The sequence below is a fragment of the Capricornis sumatraensis genome, chromosome 15, assembly GCF_032405125.1.
Source record: "Capricornis sumatraensis isolate serow.1 chromosome 15, serow.2, whole genome shotgun sequence".
Classification (NCBI taxonomy): domain Eukaryota; kingdom Metazoa; phylum Chordata; class Mammalia; order Artiodactyla; family Bovidae; genus Capricornis; species Capricornis sumatraensis.
The window spans coordinates 63,962,712-63,973,528 of record NC_091083.1 but is presented as its reverse complement, the minus strand read 5'-3'; positions in this window follow the sequence as shown (position 1 = coordinate 63,973,528).

The window sequence follows — 10,817 nt, the reverse complement described above, 5'->3', positions numbered from 1 at the left end:
ATTGCTGAAGTCTGGCTTGGAGAATTTTGAGCATGACTTTACTAGTGTGTGAGATGAGTGCAATTTTGCGGTAGTTTGAGCATTCTTTGGCATTGTTTTTCTTTGGAATTGGAATGAAAACTGACCTTTTCCAGTCCTGTGGCCACTGCTGAGTTTTCCAAATTTGCTGGCATATCAAATGTAGCACTTTCACAGCATCATCTTTCAGGATTTGAAATAGCTCAACTGGAGCTATTCTATCACCTCCACTAGCTTTGTTCGTAGTGATGCTTTCTAAGGCCCACTTGATTTCACATTCCAGGATGTCTGGCTCTAGGTGAGTGATCACACCATTGTGATTATCTGGGTCGTGAAGATCTTTTTTGTACAGTTCTTCTGTGTATTCTTGCCACCTCTTCTTAATATCTTCTGCTTCTGTTAGGTCCCTACCATTTCTGTCCTTTATTGAGCCATCTTTGCATGAAATGTTTCCTTAGTATCTCTGATTTTCTTGAAGAGATCTCTAGTCTTTCCCATTCTGTTGTTTTCCTCTATTTCTTTGCATTGATCACTGAGGAAGGCTTTCTTCTCTCTCCTTGCTATTCTTTGGAACTCTGCATTCAAATGGCAATATCTTTCCTTTTCCCCTTTGCTTTTCACTTCCCTTCTTTTCACAGCTATTTGTAAGGCCTCCTCAGACAGCCATTTTGCTTTTCTGCATTTCTTTTCCATCGGGATGGTCTTGATCCCTGTCTCCTGTACAATGTCACGAACCTCTGTCCATAGTTCATCCGGTACTCTGTCTATCAGATCTAGTCCCTTAAATCTATTTCTCACTTCCACTGTATAGTCATAAGGGATTTGATTTAGGTCATACCTGAATGGTTTGGCAGTTTTCTTACTTTCTTCAATTTAAGTCTGAATTTGGCAATAAGGAGTTCATGATCTGAGTCACAGTCAGCTCACAGTCTTTTTTTTTGCTGACTGTATAGAGCTTCTCCATCTTTGGCTGCAAAGAATATAATCAATCTGATTTCATTGTTGACCATCTGGTGATGTCCATGTGTAGAGTTTCTTCCTGTGTTGTTGGAAGAGGGTGTTTGCTATGACCAGTGCATTTTCTTGGCAAAACTCTATCAGCCTTTGCCCTGCTTCATTCTGTATTCCAAGGCCAAATTTGCCTGTTAGAAGTTGAACAGTTTTATGAAGACCTATAAGACCTTCTAGGACTAACACCTAAAAAAGATATCCTTTTCATTATAGAGGACTGGAATGCAACAGTAGGAAGTCATGAAACACCTGGAGTAACAGATATGTTAGTTCAGTTCAGTTTAGTTCAGTTCAGTCGCTCAGTCATGCCCGACTCTTTGCAGCCCCACGAATTGCAGCACGCCAGGCCTCCCTGTCCAGCACCAACTCCCAGATTCACGTCCATCGAGTCAGTGATGCCATCCAGCCATCTCATCCTCTGTCGTCCCCTTCTCCTCCTACCCCCAATCCCTCCCAGCATTAGAGTCTTTTCCAGTGAGTCAACTCTTCGCATGAGGTGGCCAAAGTACTGGAGTTTCAGCTTTAGCACCATTCCTTCCAAAGAAATCCCAGGGCTGATCTCCTTCAGAATGGACTGCTTGGATCTCCTTGCAGTCCAAGCAAGAGACTCTCAAGAGTCTTCTCCAACACCACAGTTCAAAAGCATCAATTCTTCGGTGCTCAGCCTTCTTCACAGTCCAACTCTCACATACATACATGACCACAGGAAAAACCATAGCCTTGACTAGACGGACCTTAGTCAGCAAAGTAATGTCTCTGCTTTTGAATATGCTATCTATGTCGGTCATAACTTTTCTTCCAAGGAGTAAGTGTCTTTTAATTTCATGGCTGCAATCACCATCTGCAGTGATTTTGGAGCCCAAAAAAATAAAGTCTGACACTGTTTCCACTGTTTCCCCATCTATTTGCCATGAAGTGATGGGATCGGATGCCATGATCTTAGTTATCTGAATGTTGAGCTTTAAGCCAACTTTTTTGCTTTCCTCTTTCACTTTCATCAAGAGGCTTTTTAATTCCTCTTCACTTTTTGCCATAAGGGTGGTATCATCTGCATATCTGAGGTTATTGATATTTCTCCCAGCAATCTTGATTCCAGCTTGTGTTTCTTCCAGTCCAGCATATCTCATGATGTACTCTGCATATAAGTTAAATAAGCAGGGTGACAATATACAGCCTTGATGTACTCCTTTTCCTATTTGGAACCAGTCTGTTGTTCCATCTCCAGTTCTAACTGTTGCTTCCTGACCTGCATACAGACTCCTCAAGAGGCAGGTCAGGTGGTCTGGTATTCCCATCTCTCTCAGAATTTTCCACAGTTTATTGTGATCCACACAGTCAAAGGCTTTGGCATAGTCAATAAAGCAGAAATAGATCTTTTTCTGGAACTCTCTTGCTTTTTTGATGATCCAGCAGATGTTGGCAATTTGATCTCTGGTTCCTCTGCCTTTTCTAAAACCAGCTTGAACATCAGGAAGTTCATGGTTCACATACTGTTGAAGCCTGGAACTTAGCATACACCAAATGGTTCAACATGATAGTTTCACATGTTGCTAAGGATGTGGAGGAACTGGAACATTTGTATGCTGCTGATACAGCATACAAATACAAGGTAACTTGCTCAATCGTGTCTGATTCTTTGCAACCCCATGGACTATAGCCTGCTAGGCTTCTCTGTCCATGGGGATTCTCCAGGCAAGAATAACAGAGTGGGTTTCCATGCCCTCCTTCAGGGGATCTTCCCAACCCAAGGATCAAACCTGGGTCTCCCGCTTTGCAGGTGGATTCTTTACTGTCTGAGTCACCAGGGAAGCTGGTAGGTATATAAATGAAAATTCAACATATGCATTTCATATGCTTCACCATATATGGGTACATAACAGAAAGAAGTACACATGTGACCCAAAGGCATGTATAAGAATGTTCACAGAAGCATCATCTTAGCTGTACAGTACATTAAGAGAACAAGTACACTACATTGCAGTGACAACTAATAGACTATTTCCCCACACAATAACGTGGATCAATCTTGATAATACAATGATGATTATACAATGCATGTATAATACAATAATACAATAATATAATTCCCTTTTATATAGAGTTTAAAAAAAGAAAAATAGTTTTATGGTGTTAGAAATCAGGGTAGTACTAACTGTGCAAAGGAAAATGAAGTATTTATATGTTAGCAGTTTTATTTCTTAACCTGTGTTTTTGTTACATGGACATGCTACTTTTGTGATAATTCATTAGACTATACACTATACTTAGGACTTTTGCACTCTTTTATAGATATGTTGCACTTCAATGAAAATGATTTTTAAAAGATTCAAGAAGGACTTCCCAGGTGGTCCAATGGTTAAAATTCTATGCTCTCAATGCAGGGGAATGCGAGTTCAGTCCCTGGTTGGAGAACCAGGATCCCACATGTCATGTGATGTGGCCAAAAAATAAAATAAAAAATAGCCAAGAGACCTAGGGTTATGGTCAGAATTCTCTGCATGACTATTCATATCATGCTGACTTCCTAATCTTATGGCTCTATTCTTTACGGGTATAGTTTTCCTTCTGAAACTCCTCAATATACAAGTTAGTTACACATCTGTCTAAGAGAGGAAGGCTTTATCCTACATCTTCTCAGTTAAGCCAAAGAAATAAACTTTGAAACTTCAATGTGTTAATATATCAAATATTTACCTCTCAGAAATTAAGGCCCCAAAGTGAATTATTAATGAAAATAGTGTATTTATCAAGATAAAAGATGGTCTGTAAAGAAAACCCTCTACTCCTACACAACACTATATAGAGCCTACAAGTTCTTTCCCTCCTAGAAGCCATGCTTTTACAGTGCGATGTTGTATATCCTCTTATTTAGAGGTACCTACCAGACTGTGGTCTTGGGCAAGCGACTTACTGAGGCCAATGGGATGTTAACAAAAACAATGCAAGCATAAGTTTGAAAAGTTCTTGTATACCGAGTCTCAAGTTACTGCTGCACCCAAGACTCTGAAAGCACTCAGTAGAAGAATTCAAACAAATTAGATAAACTATCATCATAGTTTTTTATATTATATAAAACATGGTTTGTTTTAGTTATTTGAACCCATTTACAATAACTGCATGGAAGTCCTTCTTTGCTAAGTCCAATATTTTGCTTACTGTCTTATTTTTCTATGGCTACTTACAATAAACTTAGAAACTTAAGGCAATAAAAATTCTCTTTTTACAGTTACATTTTTCAGAAGTTCACAATGAATCCTACCAGGGTGAAATCAAAGTTTTGTCAGGGTTGAATTTCTTACTGGAACCCTTAAGAGATGCTGTTTCCTTGCCCTTTCCATCTTTTAGAGGCTTTCTACTTTCCTTGTCTTTATTGAATCTTAAAGGCATTAACAGTGAATCTTACCATATACTATTCTAAATTCTTATTCTGCCTTCCGCTTCTATGTTAAAGAACACACGACTATATCAGTCCCCCACTCCAGATAAACTAGTATTGTTTTCTCATTTTAAGATTGACTTATTATCAATCCTAATTCCATCTTAAATTGATTTCCATTTTTCTATGCCATGTAACACATCCACAGTTTATGTGGATTAGGTCACAGATATCTCTGGGAGAGCATTTTTCTGCCTACTAAAGTCCACATTCTAATCCCCAAAGATTTCATCTCACATGGAAAATAATTGAATTCCATATCAACTTCTTCCAAAATTTCAGCCCAATAAAGAATCAACCAAAGTTCACAAGTCTCATTACATACATGATCTAAATAATATGTCATTGAGGCTCTGGGTATAAGACATCCTAGGGTACAATTCTTCTCCACCTATAAACCCATGAAAGTTAAGAAAGAATTACTACTCCCCGGATACAGTGATGGGGCAGGCATAATATCAGCTATAAACATTCCAGTTCAAAGAAGAAGAAAATAAGAGCAAAAAAAAAAAAAAGGAGTCAAAGATCCAAACCAATTTTGAAATCTCGCCGGGAAATCCATTTGTTTCAGTTCCTGGGAATAATCTTCAGGGTTTCAGCTCCTCTTTGCTAAAATCTCCACTCTTAAGAAGGAGAGGAGAAGATGGTGGAGGTGAAGGTGGATGTGGGTTACATCTCTCTTCACAGATGCATCAGGAATACACCTTCAGACACAGAAAATCTTGGCAGAATGCCAGCTGAGAGGGAGCAAGAATTCCTTCTGATCATTGGAAAGGAATATATAGATCCACGCAAAACTCAGTAGGATGAGGGGAGGAGGGGAAAAACAGCAGAGTGAGCAGGACTGGATCTGTTCCCAGGGAGTGGGAGAACTGAAGCAGGGGTCAAATCCCCACATTGGGACAATTGTTTGGGACAGTGCTGTGCTTAGTCACTCAGTTGTGTCCCAGTCTTTGCGACCCTGTGGACTGTAGCCTGCCAGGCTCCTCTAGCCATGGGTATTCTCCAGGCAAGAATACTGGAGTGGGTTGCCATGCCCTCTTCCAGGGGATCTTCCCAACCCAGGGATTGAACCCAGGTCTCCCACACTGCAGGCGGATTCTTTACCATCTGAGCCACCAGGGAAGCCCTTGGGACAGTGGAGAAGCGCTTGAAGCCATTGGCGAGTGCAGCAGCGGATCTGTGACCATCTGAATGGAGCAAGAACCACACAGACAATCCTTGCCGAAGCCCTACATGCCCTGGACAGGGACAAAAATCCCTTGGAATGCACAGCAGCTGGGAGCTGGAGTATTAGGGATTGGAGAGCAATCCCAGGGAGAAGTCTGCTATTGACTGTGGGGAGATGGTCCAACGGGGCATGAGGGAGGAGATGGCTGTGGGAAATGCCTTTGGAGGAAAGCCAGGCAAGGCAATAATGCTGAGTCATGGGCCGGAGGTGGAACCATCTATATTCTCTCTCTCTCCCCACAGCCAGCACCAACAGGTGACCAATAGAGAAAGACCCCAGAGAAGGTGGCCCTTTAAATGCCTGACACACTGAACAATAGAAAAGGACCCCAGCCAGGGGTTCCCCTTTAAGTGCCTGATGCGCAAAGCAACAGAAAAGGACTGGTCAAAGAGGCCATTTGAACGCTACCTGCCAGAGGTTAGAAAAAAGACTCTAATGATGCCGTAGCTCCTGTGACAGAGGCTGCCGGTGTCCCTGCACACTTGGTGCCACCAGGGTCCCCATGATCCAAACAGCTGCACCACCTGCACATTCAATCCTCACTGGGACAGAGCTGCCAGGGGCTGGATTAAAAACTCTAATAGCACCATATGTCCTGTGAGAATTGCCACTGGCTCCCCAGCATACTTGAATTTGCCAGGTCCCTGTGATCCAAGCAGCCACGCCACCTCTACACTCAATCCCCACTGGGGCAGAGCTGGAGATAAAACCACAGTTGAATCCCAGGGGCAGTATGGCTAAAGAAGAGGATCAAAAACATAACCACCAGCTGCACAAGTTGTGGGTCCAACCCACATGATCAACTACTACTTTGTGTCTATGGAATATATAAAAAGACAATGAGAGTTCCCACAAAAGAAAAGACACTAGCTCTCACAGCTGTGGATGTTGGAGGCAAGAACAGGCAGTAGTAGGGCCAGATTAGAGTTGAGCTATCCCCACAGCAGGTCCAGAGACCAGCCGAGTATTGGAGGGCATCCTAGGGAGGTGGAGGTGGACTGTGACTCACAGTGAGGGAAAGGATGCTGACAGCTGAGATGTCAAAACAAATTATTATTTTTATTATTATATTTTGATTTACTCTGTAGTTGGCTGTGGATTTTTTTCTTCTTTTCTTTTTCCCTCCTCTGTTGCTGTGGTTGTTGATTTTATGATTACTATTAACTCTGTGCTGTTGAGAACTTTTAAAAACAATTGCACTCTTTATTTCCTTTATATATATATATATAAAGCATGGTTTATATACTATATACTATATATATATATATAGTGTGTGGTTCCAAGAGTTTTTTTCTTCTCTTTATTTAAAGCATTTTTTGCTTTGTTTTTCTTATTGTTCTGTTCTTGCAATAGTAACTCTTTAATACATATACATCTTTGTATATAATTCTATTTAACTTTGCTTTTCTGTTTTTTCTTTCTTTTCTTCTTTTTCTTTCTTCTTTTCACCATGTTTGTTAGTTTGTCTGGGTTTTTTGCTTTGTTCCCCAGTTGGCACTCTGCCTTGATTTTGTTTTCCGGTTTGTGTTTTAGTTAGTTTTGTTTTTACTTGATCAATATCATTTTCAGTTCCTTTTGCTCACTGGGTAACTCTCTTGTACTTTCTTCTCTTTAGATTGTTTCATGTAAATAATACATGTAATATATATATTTTAGAAAACTTATGAAATTTTGCCTAACTAAAAAATTTATGACATTTTGATTCTACTTGTTTGACTTAGAATGAATAGAATGTTAGATATCTAATTCTAAAAAAAAACCCAGATCTATAACAAGCAACAAAGGTTTACTGTACAGAATAGAGAGCTATAGTCAATATCTTGTAATAACCTATAATGGAAAATAATTTCAAAAAATAATATATGTGTATATGTATAACTGAATCATCTTGCTGTGTACCTGAAACATTGTAAGTCAACTATACTTCAATAAAAGTATATAATTATATATAAATAAAATAAAGAATAAATATATATATTAAGAAAAAACCACACAGGCTGAAAGTTAAAGGCTAGAAAAGATATTTTATGCAAATGATAACCAAAGACAGTAAAGGAGGCTCTATTTATATTAAAAAATATCAGACTTATAGTAAAAATTAGTCAAAGAGACTTAAGTGTTCACTACATAATGATAAGGGATAAATTAGTCAAAAAGATATAATGACTATAAATATATAATCACCCAACATTGTATTACACAAATATTATCCCAACTGAAGGTATACAGCAATACAATAATAGTAGAGATCTTAAATACCTCACTTTTTTCTGGCCATTAAATGTAATTTTATTTTTCTGTAATTCAACACAACATTTATTTTGTCCTTCAGTTCTTCCAGGGGCTAAACTCTTAAACCCAGATAATTTAGGTTCCTCTTGCCTCCCAGGGCTGTGCCTAAATTACAACTTGGGTCCATCTGCCCAACCCAGTTCTCTGGGAACAGGCTTCACTTCTGTGTCCACGGCCTCTATAGCTCAGATGACTCCGCAAGGCACAGCAGTCTCAAACAGGCACTTTATACTCGCGTACTCCTGGTTGGGGTTTTCTGGACACTTCTGCAGTGGGTGCATCTTTGTCATGAAGACTCTGCCAGGAGGAAAGGCTTTATAAATACCTCAGTTTTAATAGTAGATAGATCATCCAGACAGAAAATCAATAAGTAAACTGAATTTTATTAACATGATAGACCAGATGGACCAAATAGAACATTCCTTTCAACAACAGCAAAATAAATATTCTTTTTCAAAGGATTAATTAATTAATTAACGTAATTTTTGGCTGCACTGAGTTGTCATTGCTATGTGCGGGCTTTCTCTGGTGGTAGCAAGTGGGCGCTACACTTCATTGCAGTGTGCAGGCTTCTTGCTGTGGTGGCTTCTCTCACTGCAGAGCACAGTCTTTAGGCATATGAGCTTCAGTAGTTACAGCACTTTGGCTCAGTAGTTGCGGCTTGTGGTTTCTGAGTGCTGTCTCAGTAGTTGTGGCTTAGTTGTTCTGTGGCATGTGGGGTCTTCCCAGATCAGGAATCAAACCTGTGTTCTCTACACTGGCAGGCAGACTCTTAACCACTGGACCCACCAGGGAAGCCCCAATAAATATTCTTTTAAAGTGCATATGGCCTGATGTTGTACAGCAGAAACCCTTGCAACATTGTAAATCTATCATCCTCCAATTAAAAAATTTAAAATAAGGTTCATGTGGAACTTTCCCATGACAGATCAGTCATATGTTGGACCACAAAACAAAGCTCAACAGATTCAAGAAGACAGAAATTATATCAGGTAGCTTTCTTGACAACAATGGAATAAAACTAGAAATAAGTAACAGGAGGAAAATTGGAAAACCCACAAGTAAGTAGAAACTAAATACACATTCCTGAACAATCAATGGATCACAAAAGAAACCAAAAAGGAAATTAAAAAGTACCTAAGATAACCGAAAGTGGAAGCAAAACTTACCCAAACTCTTGGAATGCAGCAAAAACAGTACTAAGAGGAAAATTTATAGCACCAACTACTTACAGTAAGAAAAAAATATCTAAAATCAATTATATTCTTTATGGCTCATGGAACTGGGGGAAAAAAAAACAACTAAGCCTAAAGCTAGCAGAAAGAAGGAAATAATAAAGATTATAGCAGAAATAAAAAAAGACTAGCAAGACAATAGAAAGTATTAACAAAATAAAGAGCTGGCTTTTTAAAAAACATAAACACCAAAGTTTTGGCTAAATTTAACCAAGAAGAAAAAAAGAGAAAGAGAAGACATATTATACCATACACAAAAAATCAACTCAAAATTGATCAGTGACTTAAATGTAAGACCTGAAACTGTAAAACTCTTAGAAGAAATCATAGTGGAAAGCTACATGAAATATTCTTACAATAATTTTTTTGGATTTGACTTTAAATGCACAGGCAACTAATGCAAAAATAAACAAGTGTGACTACATCAAACTAAAGAGTTTCTGCATAGCAAAGGAAACAATCAACCAAGTGAAAAGGCAATCTCCAGAACAGGAGAAATATTTGAAAATCATATATTCTTACTAGTAGCTGATATCCAAAATATGCAAAAAGCTCAAACAACTTAATATCAAAAAACAAACAAGACAATCAAAAAGTGTGCAGAAGATCTAAATAGACATTTCTCCAAAGAAGGCATACAGATGACCAATAGGCACACGAGAAGATACTCAACATCACAAATGATCAGAGAAAGGCAAATCAAAACTACAGGGAAATGTCACCTCATACCAGTCAGAACAGCCATCATCAAAAAAATCTAAAAATAATAAATGCTGGAGAGGGTATGGAGACAAGGGAATGGTTCTGCAGTGTTGGTGGAAATGTAAACTGCTACAACCACTATGGAGAATGTATGGAGGGTCCTCAAAAAATTAAAAATAGAGTTACTGTATGATCCAGCTATTCCACTCCTGGCCTATATCCAGAAAAGATAAAAATTCTAATTCAAAAACATATATGGACCTCAATGTTCATAGCAACAGTATTTAAAATAGTGAAGAGTTGGAAGCAACCTAAGTGACCATCAATAGAGGAATGGATAAAGAAGATGTGATATATATATATATACACACATATAAGTATAATGGAATATATATCATAGAATATTATTCAGTCATAAAAAGAATGAAATATTGGCATTTGCAGCAACATGAGTGGTCCTAGAGATTATCATACTAAGTGAAGTAAATCAGATACAGAAAGACAGATACATGACATCACTTATATGTGGAATCTAAAACATGGTATAAATGAAATTATTTACAAAATAAAACAGACTCACGGCCATAAAAAACAAACTTATGGTTTCCAAGAAGAGAGTGTTGAGGAGGGATAAATTAGAAGTTTGGGATTAGCAGATGCACTCTCCTATGTATAAAATAAACAACCAACAAGGCGCTACTGTATAGCACAGGGAACTCTATTCAATATCCTGTAATAAACTATAATGCAAGAGATTATGAAAAAGAATGTATACAATGTATAACTGAATCACTTTGCTATATACCAGAAACTAACACAACACTGTAAATCAATTACACTCCAATACAAAAATGAGGTGGTGGATGTGTTAATTAACTTGATTATGTAAATA